The sequence below is a fragment of the Carassius auratus genome, chromosome 34 (assembly GCF_003368295.1).
Source record: "Carassius auratus strain Wakin chromosome 34, ASM336829v1, whole genome shotgun sequence".
Classification (NCBI taxonomy): Eukaryota; Metazoa; Chordata; class Actinopteri; order Cypriniformes; family Cyprinidae; genus Carassius; species Carassius auratus.
In genome coordinates, this window is record NC_039276.1 from 15,108,581 (window position 1) to 15,126,543 (window position 17,963).

At 39.4% G+C, this 17,963-nt stretch overlaps 1 pseudogene; it reads left to right on the forward strand.

The window, feature by feature from the left end:
• LOC113053819 (piezo-type mechanosensitive ion channel component 2-like) overlaps positions 1 to 17,963 on the forward strand; it is a 150,318-nt pseudogene that overhangs the window by 46,949 nt on the left and 85,406 nt on the right.

Sequence of the window (17,963 nt, forward strand, 5' to 3'; positions counted from 1 at the left end):
TGTGAACGTATCTGCATGATTACCATCTGTTTGAGTGCAAATCAGCCCAAATCAATTTGCTTTTACTGTATGACCACAGCTATCAAAGTGAACACGTCTATATAAATAGAGAGAGTAATTGGTAATTGGCATGCAAAGTTAAATCTTTTTTGAATTTTTCTTATTATTCTTATTTTTCTTAAAATATTCGTATTGTATTTTTCTAGTGATCAAATAAATCACTTACAGTATTGTTCAAAATAATAGCAGTACAATGTGACTAACCAGAATAATCAAGGTTTTTCGTATATTTTTTTATTGCTACGTGGCAAACAAGTTACCAGTAGGTTCAGTAGATTCTCAGAAAACAAATGAGACCCAGCATTCATGATATGCACGCTCTTAAGGCTGTGCAATTGGGCAATTAGTTGAATTAGTTGAAAGGGGTGTGTTCAAAAAAATAGCAGTGTGGCATTCAATCACTGAGGTCATCAATTTTGTGAAGAAACAGGTGTGAATCAGGTGGCCCCTATTTAAGGATGAAGCCAACACTTGTTGAACATGCATTTGAAAGCTGAGGAAAATGGGTCGTTCAAGACATTGTTCAGAAGAACAGCGTACTTTGATTAAAAAGTTGATTAGAGAGGGGAAAACCTATAAAGAGGTGCAAAAAATGATAGGCTGTTCAGCTAAAATGATCTCCAATGCCTTAAAATGGAGAGCAAAACCAGAGAGACGTGGAAGAAAACGGAAGACAACCATCAAAATGGATAGAAGAATAACCAGAATGGCAAAGGCTCAGCCAATGATCACCTCCAGGATGATCAAAGACAGTCTGGAGTTACCTGTAAGTACTGTGACAGTTAGAAGACGTCTGTGTGAAGCTAATCTATTTTCAAGAATCCCCCGCAAAGTCCCTCTGTTAAAAAAAAGGCATGTGCAGAAGAGGTTACAATTTGCCAAAGAACACATCAACTGGCCTAAAGAGAAATGGAGGAACATTTTGTGGACTGATGAGAGTAAAATTGTTCTTTTTGGGTCCAAGGGCCACAGGCAGTTTGTGAGACGACCCCCAAACTCTGAATTCAAGCCACAGTACACAGTGAAGACAGTGAAGCATGGAGGTGCAAGCATCATGATATGGGCATGTTTCTCCTACTATGGTGTTGGGCTTATTTATCGCATACCAGGGATCATGGATCAGTTTGCATATGTTAAAATACTTGAAGAGGTCATGTTGCCCTATGCTGAAGAGGACATGCCCTTGAAATGGTTGTTTCAACAAGACAATGACCCAAAACACACTAGTAAACGGGCAAAGTCTTGGTTCCAAACCAACAAAATTAATGTTATGGAGTGGCCAGCCCAATCTCCAGACCTTAATCCAAATGAGAACTTGTGGGGTGATATCAAAAATGCTGTTTCTGAAGCAAAACCAAGAAATGTGAATGAATTGTGGAATGTTGTTAAAGAATCATGGAGTGGAATAACAGCTGAGAGGTGCCACAAGTTGGTTGACTCCATGCCACACAGATGTCAAGCAGTTTTAAAAAACTTTGGTCATACAACTAAATATTAGTTTAGTGATTCACAGGATTGCTAAATTCCAGAAAAAAAAAAAATGTTTGTACAAAATAGTTTTGAGTTTGTACAGTCAAAGGTAGACACTGCTATTTTTTTGAACACACCCCTTTCAACTAATTGCCCAATTGCACAGCCTTAAGAGCGTGCATATCATGAATGCTGGGTCTCGTTTGTTTTCTGACAATCTACTGAACCTACTGGTAACTTGTTTGCCACGTAGCAATAAAAAATATACTAAAAACCTTGATTATTCTGGTTAGTCACATTGTACTGCTATTATTTTGAACAATACTGTATATGATGTCTAAGTTTCTGTCTAGTGTTTAATAATTGAACAAAAAAAAACTATGCAGTGGTATGTTTAATGACTAAATAGTTTGTAGAAGCCTTCAATACAGTTGGTAAATATTTTTTTATATATATTTGGGGGGCGGGGGTCAAATGTTTCATGAAATCTTATTCAGATTTGAAATAGAAACTCATGAGACATGTAACTTTCAACCCATTACTTTTCTAGATTGCTCCAGGACTCATTTCATGTATTTTTATATCAAATAAAAATGGCACTTCAGTGTCTATAAGTTTTAATATTTTTGAGCATTATCAAATCTGGTTGATAAAAAGTAAAGCCCAAAGGGTCTTCTTTCTAAAGACACCAAAATTATGTTTGTAACACACTGAAGTAGGAAACTGTTACAATTATAAGTTAGGTAGAGCACTTTCAGCTGTGAGTCCCATAATGGGGGATCAGGTTAACAGGTTAAAGGCCAGTAACTCACGGTTTCCAATGTCATAATTTTTCTCAGCTGGGCTGAGCTTTCTGGAGAAGAAGGCACATGGATGGAGTCAAGGAGGAGAACCTTGCCGCTGGCAGAGAACCGCTCCCACTCCGGTGGTGGAGGCATCCACTTCAACCACCAAAGGGAGTTCAGGGTCCGGATGTACCAGAAGGGGAGCGGTGGTGAAGGCCTGTTTTAGGGTGGTGAAAGCTTTGTGGCCGCTTGAGTCTAGGACAGAGACTTGGGCTTGTCACAGAGGAGACTGGTTTTAGGACTGGTGATGGTACTGTAATCTTTGATGAATTGATGGTAGAAGTTTGCAAATCCTAGGAAGCGTCAGAGTTCTTTGATGGTAGAGGGTTGTGGCCAGGAGGTGATGGCTTCAATCTTAACCTCGTCCATGTGGATAGCAGTTTCATTAATGATGTAACCCAGGAAGTGAATGGAGGACTGATGGAATGCTTTGAGGAAGAGGTGGGAGTGTTGTGAGGACGGATCTTACATGCACGCAATGTTCTGCGAGGCTCCGGGAGTAAATAAGGATGTCATCAGTATATACGATCACAAAGCGGTTGAGATACTCCCAGAGCACTGTATGCATGAGGTCTTGAAAGATGGAGGGGGTGTTGACAAGGCCGTACAGCATGACCCGTTATTTGTAGTGGCCAGTTGGGGTTACAAATGCCGTCTTCCACTCATCTCCCTTATGAATGCAGATGAGATTACAAGGACTGTGGCGGCCTATATAGTGAATACAGTGGCTCCTCTGAGTTGTTCTAGGGCGGCTGGGATGAGGGGAAGAGGATATCGGAATTGATGGTGATCTGGTTGAGTGCTCAATAATCTATGCAAGGCCGCAAGCCTCCGTCATTCTTCATCACAAAGAAGAAGCTTGAGGCAGCAGGGGAGTTAGATGGTACAATATAACCTTGTTTGAGGGCTTCCTCCACATACTCCTCCATGGCCTTATGTTCGGGTAAGGACAGGGGATAAATCTTCCCACGAGGCATTGGCTCACCCGGAATCAAATCAATGGCACAATCCCAGGGGCGGTGAGGATGTACCATTCAATCATTCATAAGTCCTTGCTTTTAAAGGTACAGGTTACAAACGGTAACAGAGGGTATCTAATGTTATTTAAAGGCGACTGCACTGCCCCGTGTCACTGTTTAGAATGGGAATTTTATCATGATTTACAAGTAGTTGAAAACATTAGAGATATCGTTAGTAATCTGCTGGACAAAATATATAACACTAGCCTAGTGGTTTTTGGATATTTTACTGCAAATATCTTACAAATTGTACCTTTAAGTGTGCCAATGGCAATTATTAATATGCCTTTAGGATAGAAGGGGTTAAAATAATGTTACACAAGTCTGGCAATGCTGACATAACAATGGCTATTCCCATTGCTATACCTATGAGAAGTTGTGCTACACTTGTGCGTTGCATTCAGAGGAAAAAGTGGACGATAGAGATGAATCATCTTAAGCCGTTCTTGGCATATTTATTTTTCTAGCTGCTGACACATCATTCTCACGGTCAGACAGCCATCAGTAAGAGAGAACCGTAAATCAAATGGGACAAACATAATAAAGCAAACGCGTCTTCTGTAGCTTACACTTTAGTGCCCACTTGTGGCAGACACATATGCATAACACAGAAACCAGTACAGCATTACACAACTGAGGACATAATGAACATATTTTAACAGAAGTACTGCTCTAGAATACACTTGATTATTACAATTAAGGTTACATTTTAGGACATTAGTGAAATTACAAAGTACTTTTTTAAGACATGGGTGCTCAATAATGCTCTTCTTGCAAACCAACCACTGGTAATTTTGTAATTTTTTGGCATTTAAGGTTTCTGTCTGTTTAACAGGTTGTTTGGTTTGACAGCGCTTATCCAGACCAACATGTCAGAACCATATATCCTGGTGCTGAATGATGATGGTGGCTGGCCTGCAATGGTTAACCCACTGGTGCTCCTACTGCTGTATTTTTCAGTCATGAGTTTACTACAAAAGTGGACTTTTATGGAGGTAATATAATGCACTTCATCCATGCAGCCACAAAACATGGTACAGTATAGATGTCCAAACTTGCTCCTGGAGGGCCATCTTTTTGCAGAGTTAACTCTAGAACACCTGCCTAGTAATCATTAAGTATTGTTTTGTTTCTTTAAAACAAAAAGCTGACAGAATCAGTAAGTAAAGCAGTTGATTCTGATTAGCTGTGCACTATGAGACATCTCCATATAAATTAAACTCAGTGTGTCAGATACGGGAGACATACAAAGTGTGCAGGATTAAGAATTAGCATTCTAGCATATCCAATGTTTAACCTCTGGAGATCCAATAAACTCTGGACTATATGACTTCAATTATTATTTCTAGGAGTTACTATACCATGGAGTAAACCCGTTTAACATGGATTTGATTTAATTCTGGAATGCTTAAAACACAAAATGAATAATTGTATATGAGGTTGTGTTCATGTTTATATAATTGTCTGCATTTGTAACCTGAATACTGTATACTATGTTCAGGAAAATGTGGAAACTTATGATGAATCCACCAGCATTCTATCCAGCTTCTCCGAGACTCACCATTTCTCACCTGATAGAAAAGAGGTAAGGTATAATGTTTCAATATCATCTCATTGACAATAAATTCACAAGGCAGGCACGTGGATGAGGGTTGTGAAACATTGCCACTAATTGATGCAAGCAGTAGACTCTTATTTACTAAATAGTTAATAAAGCAGGTTTGTTATATTTTCAGGCCTTTTTTTAATCCCTTACTACAAGGTTGTTGGTTGATGACATAACCCATCCTGAGGTTTGCTAGGTAGGCATTTATTATCTATAAAGTATAACAAATGAACAGAATAACAGTCTAATCTACACTATTTTATCATTAAAGTAATTAAAAAAGGCGTTGCAATACTCTGGTGTAGTTTCAACTGGCTGGCTAGGCAAAGCACCTATAATATATGGTTTTTACCATGGAGAGGATCCTCCGATCATCCATATCTGTTGTCCTCCATGGACGTCCAGGCCTTTTTATGTTGCTGACCTCACCAGTGCGGTCTTTCTCAGAAGGTACCGAACTGTTGATTTGGCCACTCCTAATATTCCTGCTATCTTTCTGATGGATTTGTTTTGTTTTTGAAGCCTAACAATTTTCTGTTTAACTTGAGAGCTCCTTTGACCACATGATGTGGATTCACAGCAACAGCTTCCAAATGCAAATGGCACACTTGGAACCAACTCCATAACTTGTACCTGCTTAATTGATGTAGAAATAGCAAAGGAATAGCCCACACGTGTCCATGAAAAAGCTTTAGAGTCAACTGTCCAATTCCTTATAGTAATAATAATAATAATAATTTCTTAAATTTATATAGCACTTTTCTAGGCACTCAAAGCGCTTTACATTGTCAGGGGGTTATCTCCTCATCCACCACCAGTGTGCAGCATCCACCTGGATGATGCGAGGGCAGCCATATTGCGCCAGAATGCCCACCACACACCAGCTCACTGGTGGAGAGGAGACAGAGTGATGAAGCCAATCAGCAGATATGGGGATTGTTTGGAGGCCATGATGGTCAGAGGCCATTGGGCAAATGATCCCTTGAAAAAAGGGTGGGGTACTTAATAAGGAGCTGTTTTTCATTAACATTTCATCCAGTTTTAATGGGAATACACCCATTGTACAACTATAACTTAAATATGTTTTGGTTAACAGCTAAATAATAAAAACTGTGCATGTGTCCAAATATATATATATATATATATATATATATATATATATATATATAGACCTAACTGTATATATATGATAAATTAAACCAGTTGTGTAATATCACATTAAAATAACAGTTTATACTTGAAAAAAGGGTGGGGTACTTAATAAGGAGCTGTTTTTCATTAACATTTCATCCAGTTTTAATGGGAATACACCCATTGTACAACTATAACTTAAATATGTTTTGGTTAACAGCTAAATAATAAAAACTGTGCATGTGTCCAAACAGTTACAGTACTTAAGTAATTTTTGGAAAAGTATCTGTACTTTACGTGAATTTTTATATTTCAGCCAACTTTTACATTTACTCCACCACATTTCCTCATTAAAATGTTTACTTTTACTCTAATACATTTCCGTTAAGTATATTTGTTACTTAACTACAAAATAGTAATGGTGGTTGCAAGTTAGGCTCATAAAAAGACCTTTGCTCATGTGCAAACAAGTGTGTGCCATGCACAACTGAAGATGATTTCATTTTCCACTCAAGTCAAGGTTGGGGTGTGCAATATAAAGCATCGTCTGTGATAATATGGTAAGTGTTGTTGTAATGATGTGCAATCTGATGTTTTCAAGTAGGCTAGGCCATATCACCAAATCACACACAGAGTGCATGCACATTGATTTATTAGATTAGATTTATTTATTAAAGCTAAAAATTCCAGGCATTCTAAATAAAAAAATACAAATTCTTCTGTATGCTTTGGAGGATAAATGCCATTTCAGATGCAGATTCCAGAAATGTTTTCTTAAATCACTGATGTCATGTACAAAATGGGTTAGGAAAAGCTTTTATTTGGATGTCAATTAATGACTGACTACAGTAAATCTTAGTAAAGCATGTTACATGATTCATTCAAATACTCTTTTTTTCACTTTGTGTCTTTAATAAATCCTGACAGTAGTTGTTTAACCCCAAAGGAGGCATACGCTGGTGCAAAACATTAGTAAATCTGGCCCTATTACTGATTTTTAGGGCTGGTAAGCGATTACAAAGATGTAATCTAATTAATTACATGTTGTGGTGATTAATTAATCTAATTAATGCACACACACACAGAGCAGTGAACACACACACACACACACACACCCAGAGCAGTGGGCAGTCATTTATGCTGCGGCACCCGGGGAGCAGTTGGGGGTTCAATGCCTTGCTCAAGGGTACCTAAGTCGTGGTATTGAAGGTGGAGAGAGAACTGTACATGCACTCCCCCCACCTACAATTCCTGCCGGCCCGAGACTCAAACTCACAACCTTTCGATTGGGAGTCAGACTCTCTAACCATTAGGCCACTTCCCCAATAATGACAGAATTGAACAATAACTTTAATGATTTTCTTAATTTTCTTATTATTACTATGAAAATATAAAATGATTTCTTTAATGAAATGATAGTCTAAATAATAAACTAAAACTACCAGTAGGTGGTGGTAAATGACTTGATGATTAAGTCATCGAGTCATTTATTAATTCGTTTGATACTTTAAAATGGTTGAGTCATTCAGGAGTGAAGTAAAGGGTTCGGTAACACTTTACAATACGGGACACTAATAAGCATGAATTCATGCTTAACTAATGCACAGATAATGCACAAGCCATTGGCACGTTGAACCACTGGCTATAGTCGCGTTGGATTTGAAGTGGTGCTGCACAGACCGATCGTTGTATGACATCAAAGTACCGCGAGAGTGATCCAAAAGCACAAGGAGTCGTCTGCTCTCTAAAGCTCTTGTGGTTCTTTGACGTCACACATCGATCAGTCCGATGGTGATGATCCACTTCAAGCTGAACAAGCCTAATGATTCAATGAACCATTCATAAAGGACCCTTGTTAACACTTTACAACACGGAGGACTGTAATTCATGCTTAACTAATGCACAGATAATACTGAATTAATGCGTAGCTCATGATTATCTAAACTATTCAATAATTATTACCACATTAGGAATTAATTAAGAGTATGTCTGGTTAATATATTAGTTCATACATGAATTGTTATTAATTATATATATCTTTGTGAATTAATTCCCTAATAACTACTACTAGAAAAACTTTAACTGATATGTTAATTACCACAATGAGCCAAAGCCCTGAATTTCAACTTCCAGATAACACAGGTAAACTAATATGCATTAATACGTGATTAAGTACTGCATTATTAGTGCAACTTCATGTGTAAACTAGAAAGAAAAGTTTGTTGAGACAAACTTTAAGTTGGCTTGAGAAAGCCTGACCGGAAAGTTTGAAGAAGTTTAAAGAAGTTAGAAGTTTATAGTTTAAAGTTAGATTGATAGATTAGTTGAAAGAAAGAAAGAAATATTAGTTAGAAAGAATGACAGATAGTTTAGTTAGGAATAATGATATAGATTAGTTCAAAAGAAAGAATGATAGATAGATTAGTTTGACAGAAAGAATGCATGCGACTAACATGTTTCTAGCATGATTAGCAAGTTACTAGCATGTTGTTACCATGACTAGCATGTCACTACCATGTTTCTAGCATGACTAGCATGTTGCTAGCATGTTTCTAGCATGATTAGCATGCAAATAGCATGTTGTTAGCATGACTAGCATGTCGCTACCATGTTTCTAGCATGCTTCTAACATGATTAACATGCTGCTAGCATGTTGCTGGCATGTTTCTAGCATGATTATCAAGTTACTAGCATGTTGTTACAATGACTAGCATGTTGCTAACATGTTTCTAGCATTATTAGCATGCAAATAGCATGTTGTTACCATGACTAGCATGTCGCTACCATGTTTCTAGAATGTTTCTAGCATGATTAACATGCTACTAGCATGTTGCTGACATGTTTCTAGCATGATTAGCAAGTTACTAGCATGTTGTTACAATGACTAGCATGTTGCTAGCATGTTTCTAGCATGACTAGCATGCGACTAGAATGCAACTATAATGTTGCTAGCATGTTTCTAACATGACTAGCATGCGACTAGCATGTTGCTAGCATGTTTCTAGCATGATTAGCATGTTAATAGCATGTTACTATCATATTGTTATCATGACTAACATGTTGCAAGTATATTTCTAGCATGATTAGCATTTGACCAGCATGTTGTTAGCATGTTTCTAGCATGATTAGCATGCGACTAGAATGTTGCTAGCATGTTGCTAGCATGATTAGCATGTTGCTATCATGTTTCTAGCATGTGACTAGCATGTTTCTAGCATGATTAGCATGTTGCTAACATGTTTCTAGCATGATTAGCATTCGACTAGCATGATTAGCATGCAACTAGCATGTTGTTATCATGTTGCTAGCATGATTATCATGTTGCTAGCATGTCGTTAACATGTTTCTAGCATGATTAGCATGTTGCTAGGATGTTTCTAGCATGACTAGCGTGCGACTAGCATTTTGCTAGCATGATTTTAACATGATTAACATGTAGCTAGCATGATTTTAGCATGATTAGCATGTTCTTAGCATTTTTCAAACATGTCTAGCATGCAACTTGCATGTTGCTAGCGTGATTTTAGCATGATTATCATGTTGTTAGCATGAGTTTAGCATGATTAGCATTCTGCTAGCATGATTTTAGCATTATTAGCATGCCGCTATCATGTTTCTAGCATGATTATCATGCGACTAACATGTTGCTAGCATTAATTTAGCATTATTAACAGGTTGCTAGCATGTTTCTAGCATGACTAGCATGCAACTAGCATGTTGCTAGCATGTTTCTAGCATGACTAGCATGCGACTAGCATGTTGCTAGCTTGATTTTAGCATGATTAGCATATTTTTAGGATAGATAGATAGATAGATAGATAGATAGATAGATAGATAGATAGATAGATAAAAATCTCAAGCCAACTTAATAATAACTAGAGTGTACATTTCCTGAAGAAAATGTGAAGTGGTGCTTGTAGTGGCAAAACTCGCCACTCGGTTGCTAGGGTGCGGTTAGCTAGATTTTAGCAAGATGATAACAAAATTAACATCATGCAAGCATGGTAAGCATGTGACTAACATAATGCGAGCACCATGCTAGCATTATTAGCATTATACTAGCATCATGTTAGCATTATTAGCATTTTGCTAGCATGATTATTATGTTGCTAAGATGATGCTAGCATGCTTTTACCACGTGGCTAGCATAGTTTACCACGATTTACAATGGTTTACCATGATTTACCACGATTTACCATAGTTTACCATGATTTACTATAGTATACCATGATTTACCATGTTCAAGTATGATTTAATGATTTTAGCATGATTTACCACAGTTTACCATGATTTACCATAGTTTACCATTATTTATCACGATTTACCATAGTTTACCATGATTTATTATAGTATACCATGATTTACCATGTGTATGATTTACTATGATTCTAGCATGATTTACCATAGTTTACCATAGTTTACCATAGTTTACCATGATTTACCATAGTTTACCATGATTTACCACGATTTACCATAGTTTACCATGATTTACTATAGTATACCACTATTTACCATGGTCAAGTATGATTTACTGATTCTAGCATGATTTATCATAGTTTACCATGATTTACCATAGCTTACCATGATTTACCACGATTTACCATAGTTTACCATGATTTACTATAGTATACCATGATTTACCATGTTCAAGTATGATTTACTGATTCTAGCATGATTTAGCAGTTTACCATGATTTACCACGATTTACCGTAGTTTACCATGATTTACTATAGTATACCACAATTTACCATGTTCAAGTATGATTTATTGATTCTAGCATGATTTACCATAGTTTACCATGATTTACCACGATTTACTATAGTTTACCATGATTTACTATAGTATACCACTATTTGCCATGTTCAAGTATAATTTACTGATTCTAGCATGATTTACCATAGTTTACCATGATTTACCACAATTTACCATAGTTTACCATGATTTACTATAATATACCATGATTTACCATGTTCAAGTATGATTTATTGATTCTAGCATGATTTACCAAAGTTTACCATGATTTACCATAGTTTATCATGATTTACAACGATTTACCATAGATTACCATGATTTACTATAGTATACCATAATTTACCATGTTCAAGTATGATTTACTGATTCTAGCATGATTTAGCAGAGTTTACCATGATTTACCACGATTTACCGTAGTTTACCATGATTTACTATAGTATACCACGATTTACCATGTTCAAGTATGATTTTATTGATTCTAGCATGATTTACCATAGTTTAGCATGATTTACCATAGTTTACCATCAGGGACGTGCACAGACATTTTGAGGGGCAGGGGCTCAAGTGAAATAAAGGGCACTTCTCATAATTACGTATTTCTTTTTCTTTTTTGAAACAAAAAAGTATATATATTAACGCAACACTGACTGACTTTAAAAAAACAAAAAACAAAAAAAAGTTAATAATTTTTTTCTTCCTCAAACTCTAATTTTCAAAAGATCTCTACAAAATAACCAGTTCACACAGAAACCATGGTCTCCTTAGTATTCACTAGGTTTATGGAGCAGCAAAGGAAACCATCCCACAATGTGCTAGGCTACTAGCTTCAAGTATATATTTAGAATAACCAAAATAACTGCATCAAGCAGAGGGGGGTGTTTTACTAATAATTTGTTTTTTTTTTTTTTGCACAAGGCACTACATCATTTTAATTATTTTGGTGTTATCAGAACACATAACACTTTTAAATCAACACAAATATTCACTCTAAACTGAATAGGGTTGTTGCTGCTATTTTGTTAACTTTGCATTATGCTGCCTGCCTGGCCCTGCACTGCAAGCATGATTAAAATTAATTGTTTTTAAATACTTTTTGTTTCACAAGCAAAATAACTTTTTAGCTTCACACAACTAAGCATCAGAATACTGAATTGCCTTAATGTTTTAATCAAATACATTAATATTATTATTGCTATGCATGTACACATACACAATAACTGATGGTGACTGACAAGGACTTAGTTTCACATTTGAGGGAGGACTGTATCATCACCATCATCAAATAAAACCTTCAAAATCCACATTTAGATGGAGTTTGTTTACTACACTCAAAAAATATTCTGTGGCTTAGTAAATATTTAACTTAATTAACTTAATAAAATCTCTGAAAATCTTACTTGATTCTTTGAATTAAACTTACCAAAATAACTGAGTAAAAATTAAATAAAATTTTATAAAAGCCAATGTCATGTATGTATTTGTTGTTGTATGGAATACTATTTTATAAAGGTTTAGAGGAAATAAAAAAAAAGTTCATAATTAAAAAGTTAATTTATAAATATTGTTATTTTTAATGTTAACTTATTTCTACTCAGTTTTATTTATTAATCTACAGAAGCAGTTACTCAGATTTAGAGGAAATAAAAAAAAGTTCATAATTAAAAAGTTAATTCATAAATATTGTTATTTTTAATGTTAACTTATTTCTACTCAGTTTTATTTATTAATGTACAGATGCAGTTACTCAGATTTACTAAATTTTTTAGAGTGTAGCCTATCCTCCATCTGTTTGCATCTGTAGATTTCTTCTAGATTCACCAATTTAGATTTCTAATTTTCAGGGGGAAAGACTCTTGATGCAAGTCATTAACTAACTGGGGATGTTCTTATTTTATTAACTTATTTTATTACATGGCTTGGTTCAGGGGCGTAGCCATCTTTTCAGAAGTGAGGGGGACAGAAATTGTATATATATACACCCATATACATATACATATACATATACATAAAGCGTTTGGGGAGCTTCTCGAGGTCGTGACTAACGCGGTGGCCAGGCTTAAATTAGAATGGCCACAAGAGGAAGAGAACATTAAGAAACATCCCAACATCGATCTCTCCCCTTTGTCCCAGATTCAATTCAATTCAATTCAAGTTTATTTGTATAGCGCTTTTTACAAAACAAATCGTTACAAAGCAACTTTACAGAAAATTATGTTTCTACGATATTTAGTAGTAGCTAGTAGTTTGTGCACATTTGACAGGATTTTAGAAAAAAAAAAAAAAAATAATAATAAAAAAAAAAATAATAATAATAATACAAGACGTAGTCAGCTAGACGATGAACTATCAATATTATCAATTAAGTTATTATATGATTCAGTCACACATTTAGCAATAATTGTTAGTTCTTTTTGTTGATTCAGGGTTAGCATCATCTGTGGTCCTCTCAGGGTCAGCATCATCTCTTCTCAGGTGTTCTGGATCCAGACTGGAGCTTGTGTAAATCCTAGTTACCACGGGATGTAAATCCCGTGGCGAAACATAGAAACAAAATACAGACATCATTAGCATAGCTGCTGATCCAACAAAGTAAAATTAGTTTAACCCAAGCTAATGAATAAAAATGCACCTTTGATCAGATGCAACTACACACAATTAAAAAGATACATTTGCGTTTTCAGAGTTACGCCGAGCCACAGATCTGTCTCATCGTGCGACCAAGCAGACGGCCCGTGCCATTGGCCGTTCTATGGCTGCACTGGTCTCCACTGAAAGACATCTGTGGCTCAACCTCACAGGCATCAAAGATAGAGACAAAGTGTTCCTCCTTGATGCTCCAGTGTCGCCCTCTGGCCTATTTGGCGACTCCATGAATACAGTTGTCACTAGGTTCAGGGAGGCCAAGAGACACGCTGAAGCCTTTGATCAATTTCTTCTCCGGCGTGCTCAGGCGTCAGGGCTGTCGGCCACCCAGCCCCGACCCAATCCGGTCTCTCTGCAGCGAGAGTCGCAGAAGCAGAGTGTGGCGAGCCGTGTGCCCCCTCCTCGCAGGGACTGGGGAGCGGCTCGCCGAGCTCAACAGCCCAGCAAGAGGCCAGATCTGAGGACGATTATTTTATCGAAAAAGAAGTCCTGACGGTCAAGCGACCTGGAACGTGGGGGTGTGCCCCCCCAGGGAGGGGCACGAAAAGTTCTATCAGAAAGTAGATGTTCCTTCCTGGCACCCCCATGGGGCCGCTGTACAATCTCCGCCACCGTTGGTGTTTCGGGGAGCAGCGGCCTCCATCGAAATGTTAAATGCTCTGTTGCCTCCTGCCACATTTCAGGACACCGGACATCTAACATCCCCCCAACAAAACAAAGTGTCAAAATTACTGCCCCTTTCAGAGAAACTGGCAGCGTGGAAGCTACTGCCAAATATCTCCCCATGGGTGCAAAATACCGTAGCAAAAGGCTACAGGATTCAGTTTGCATATCGTCCTCCGCGTTTCCACGGCGTGGTATCCACTTCCGTGAAACCGGAACGAGCACATTTGTTGACACAGGAATTGCAAACGCTGCTGGGAAAAGGGGCCATAGAACATGTTCCCCTGCCAGACAGACGGTCAGGCTATTACAGCCGGTATTTTCTTGTTCCCAAGAAAGATGGGGGGTTGCGTCCAATTTTAGATCTTCGCGGGTTAAACCGCTACCTCAGAACATACAAGTTCAAAATGCTGACAATCCAGATGATTGTGTCTCAGATACAGTTAGGCGATTGGTTTGTGACTATCGATCTCAAGGACGCTTATTTTCACATCGAAATCTTGCCACAACACAGGAAGTTCCTGAGGTTCGCTTTCGGGGGCGAAGCTTACCAGTATCGGGTTCTTCCATTCGGCCTAGCTTTGTCACCCCGCACGAACACAAAATGTATGGATGCAGCTCTGGCTCCTCTACGACTCCAGGGCATCTGCATTTTGAATTATATAGACGACTGGCTGATTCTGGCTCAGTCTCAGGAGCTAGCGCTTCGACATCGGGATGTCGTTCTAGCTCATCTCGAATCTCTGGGGTTGAGACTCAACGCCAATAAAAGCATTCTCTCACCCTCCCAGAGGACAACGTATTTGGGGGTGGTATGGGACTCGGTCGTAATGCAGGCACAGCTGTCTCCTGCACGTGTTGAATCCATTCTAAACACCCTAAAGAACATAAAGCTAGGCCAGAAAGTCACAGTTCATCGTTTTCAGAAAGTTTTAGGTCTCATGGCAGCTGCATCCACGGTGATACCTTTGGGCCTGTTGCACATGAGATCGTTTCAGTTGTGGCTCAGAGCCAGGGGATTTCATCCAAGGGCCAATCCCCAGAGGCAAATAAGGGTTACGCGCCAGGGGCTTCGTACCCTATCTATGTGGTTCAGACCCCGGTTTCTGACTGCGTTCGCGTCGCTTGTTAACAAGTTAGCGCAGCAGGTCCTGATTTGGGCACAGGACAAGTTCCTGTCCCTCAAGGCGATTTACATTCCTGGGCATATGAATGTGGGAGCAGACTTGCTGTCCAGACAAGCTGTGAAACACGGGAAATGGAAACTCCACCCCGAAGTAGTGAGTCAAATCTGGGAAAGATTTTACGAAGCAGAGGTGGACCTCTTTGCCACACAGGAGACAGCACAATGTCCCCTCTACTTCTCTCTGACTCATCCAGCTCCCCTGGGTCTGGACGCTATGGCCCATACGTGGCCCAGACTGCGTCTTTACGCCTTTCCTCCGATCGCTCTGCTCCCGGGAGTCCTGGCCAAGGTCCGTCAACAGGGGTCTCGCCTCTTACTGATAGCGCCCCGTTGGCCGACCAGAGTCTGGTTCTCAGATCTAATATCCCTCCTCGACGGCTCGCCGTGGGCGATTCCGATCAGGAGAGATCTTCTCTCTCAGGCGCAGGGGACAGTATTTCATCCCCGGCCCGAGCTCTGGAACCTTCATGTCTAACTAAGAGATGCTGGCCTTTCAGCAAATGTAATAGAAACTATTCTAAGTGCTAGGGCTCCCTCCACTAGAAGAATGTATGCCCTCAAATGGCGTGTTTACGAGGACTGGTGCATGACACACCATGTAGACCCAGCTCACTGCCAAATTGTTTCAGTACTGGAGTTTCTGCAAGAGAAATTGTCCTCAGGCACAGGCCCTAGTACTCTCAGAACCTATTTGGCCGCTATTTTGGCTTGCCACGGTCTGATTGATGGGATTTCTGTGGGAAAGCACCCTCTAATTGCCGCTTCATTTGTGGGGCTAAGCGGTTGAGGCCACCCACTAGAGCTACGGTCCCTTCATGGGATTTAGCCATAGTGCTCGAAGGGTTGGCTGGCCCCCCATTCGAACCTTTAGAATCAGCGCTTGACAGGCTTCTGACTCTAAAGATGTTTTTTCTCATGGCCATTACCTCTCTAAAGAGAATTGGGGATTTACAGGCTTTGTCAGTCCTGCCATCCTGCTTAGATTTTGCCCCTGGGCGAGTCAAAGTTATTTTGCATCCTCACCCTAACTATCTTCCAAAAGTTCCTTTCTCGACCATACATCCGGTCATTCTCGAAGCTTTCTCTCCTCCACCATTCACGTCACCGGAGCAGCAAAGACTTTACTTACTGTGCCCAGTACGTGCTCTTCAGATCTATGTCCACCGCACTAGCCAGTGGCGTAAGTCAGACCAACTTTTAATATGCCATGGGGGCCGCAACCGGGGGTCGGCTGCCACCAGGCAAACGATTTCACATTGGGTGAGGGATGCTATTGCCCTAGCCTACGAGGCGCATGGTCAAACTTCGCCTCTAGGCGTTAGGGCCCATTCAACCGGGGGGGGGGTGGCATCTTCAATGGCGTTAGCAAGAGGTGCACCCTTGCAGCATGTGTGTGATGCGGCAGGTTGGTCCTCTCCGCACACATTTGTCAGATTCTATAGCTTGGATGTCCATGCTACTCCGGGCTCGCATGTCCTTGAGTCGACATCTCAGAGTCATATCTGAGACCTCCTCGATGTTTGTGCGCACACACTACACAACCTTGGGGGTCCGGACACTTACAGTGCGGCGGCGTTGGTATTCTCATTCCCATTAGCGCTATTGAGCGCAGCATCGAGAGTAGCTTTTGAAAGGGAACGTCTCGGGTTACTTGAGTGTAACCCTGTTCCCTGAAAAAGCGGGAACGAGATGCTGCGCCTCAATGCCGCACTGTCGACGTGCCCGGACGTTTCTCAGACAAAGGGGTAACCTGGGGATGTTTCCGTTTCACGTCTATTTATAACCTGCAGGTGCACGTAATCAATGACGTTTTCACCGAGGTTATATAAGCCAATTCTTGGCGTGTTTGACACACGTGCTTCGCAACCGGTCGAACAAAGAATGTTCTCATTAGCGCTATTGAGTGCAGCATCTCGTTCCCGCGTTTTCAGGGAACAGGGTTACACTCAAGTAACCCGAGACGTTTTGTTGATATACTGTATTTATCACTTGCTGGAGATTACTTGAAAAACCATATATTGTCGCAATCGTATATTAATGTCTTCATGTTTCCAAAAGTTTAAATTCTTCTGTCAAAACAACTGTTTTCAAACAGGAGTGTTTAGCGCTTCTGTGTCCGAATAAAATATCAGGTCATGCGCAGACTTTTCTGTCTCTTTGAGTTTAAATCTATATTTGTTCACACCAGCTCTTGAAAACATGTATGGGAAAACATTTGACTGAAAAATGTCACGTCCCCCGTGTCCCCCGCGTAATCTACGCCCCTGGCTTGGTTGATCTCCAATGTAGAATGCGGTCTGTTATTTCTTGATAACAGACCGCTGTGCGGAGTATAACAGACCGTTGCCATGAAAAACAGAGAGTTGCTATGGACTCACAGGATTCTAACCGTAGAGACGGAGCATACTATTTTCTTTAGCGGAAGCAATACAATCGGGTTTAAATCAATAAACTCCCTTTTAATATTTTGTGTCAAATTATTGATTTATTTGGTAGGTAGCCAGGTAATAAGCAGGAGGATAATGTATAGCGATTATCCCTTACACAGCTCTAATCTAGTAGCTCATGAGGCATGCATGCTAGCAAAA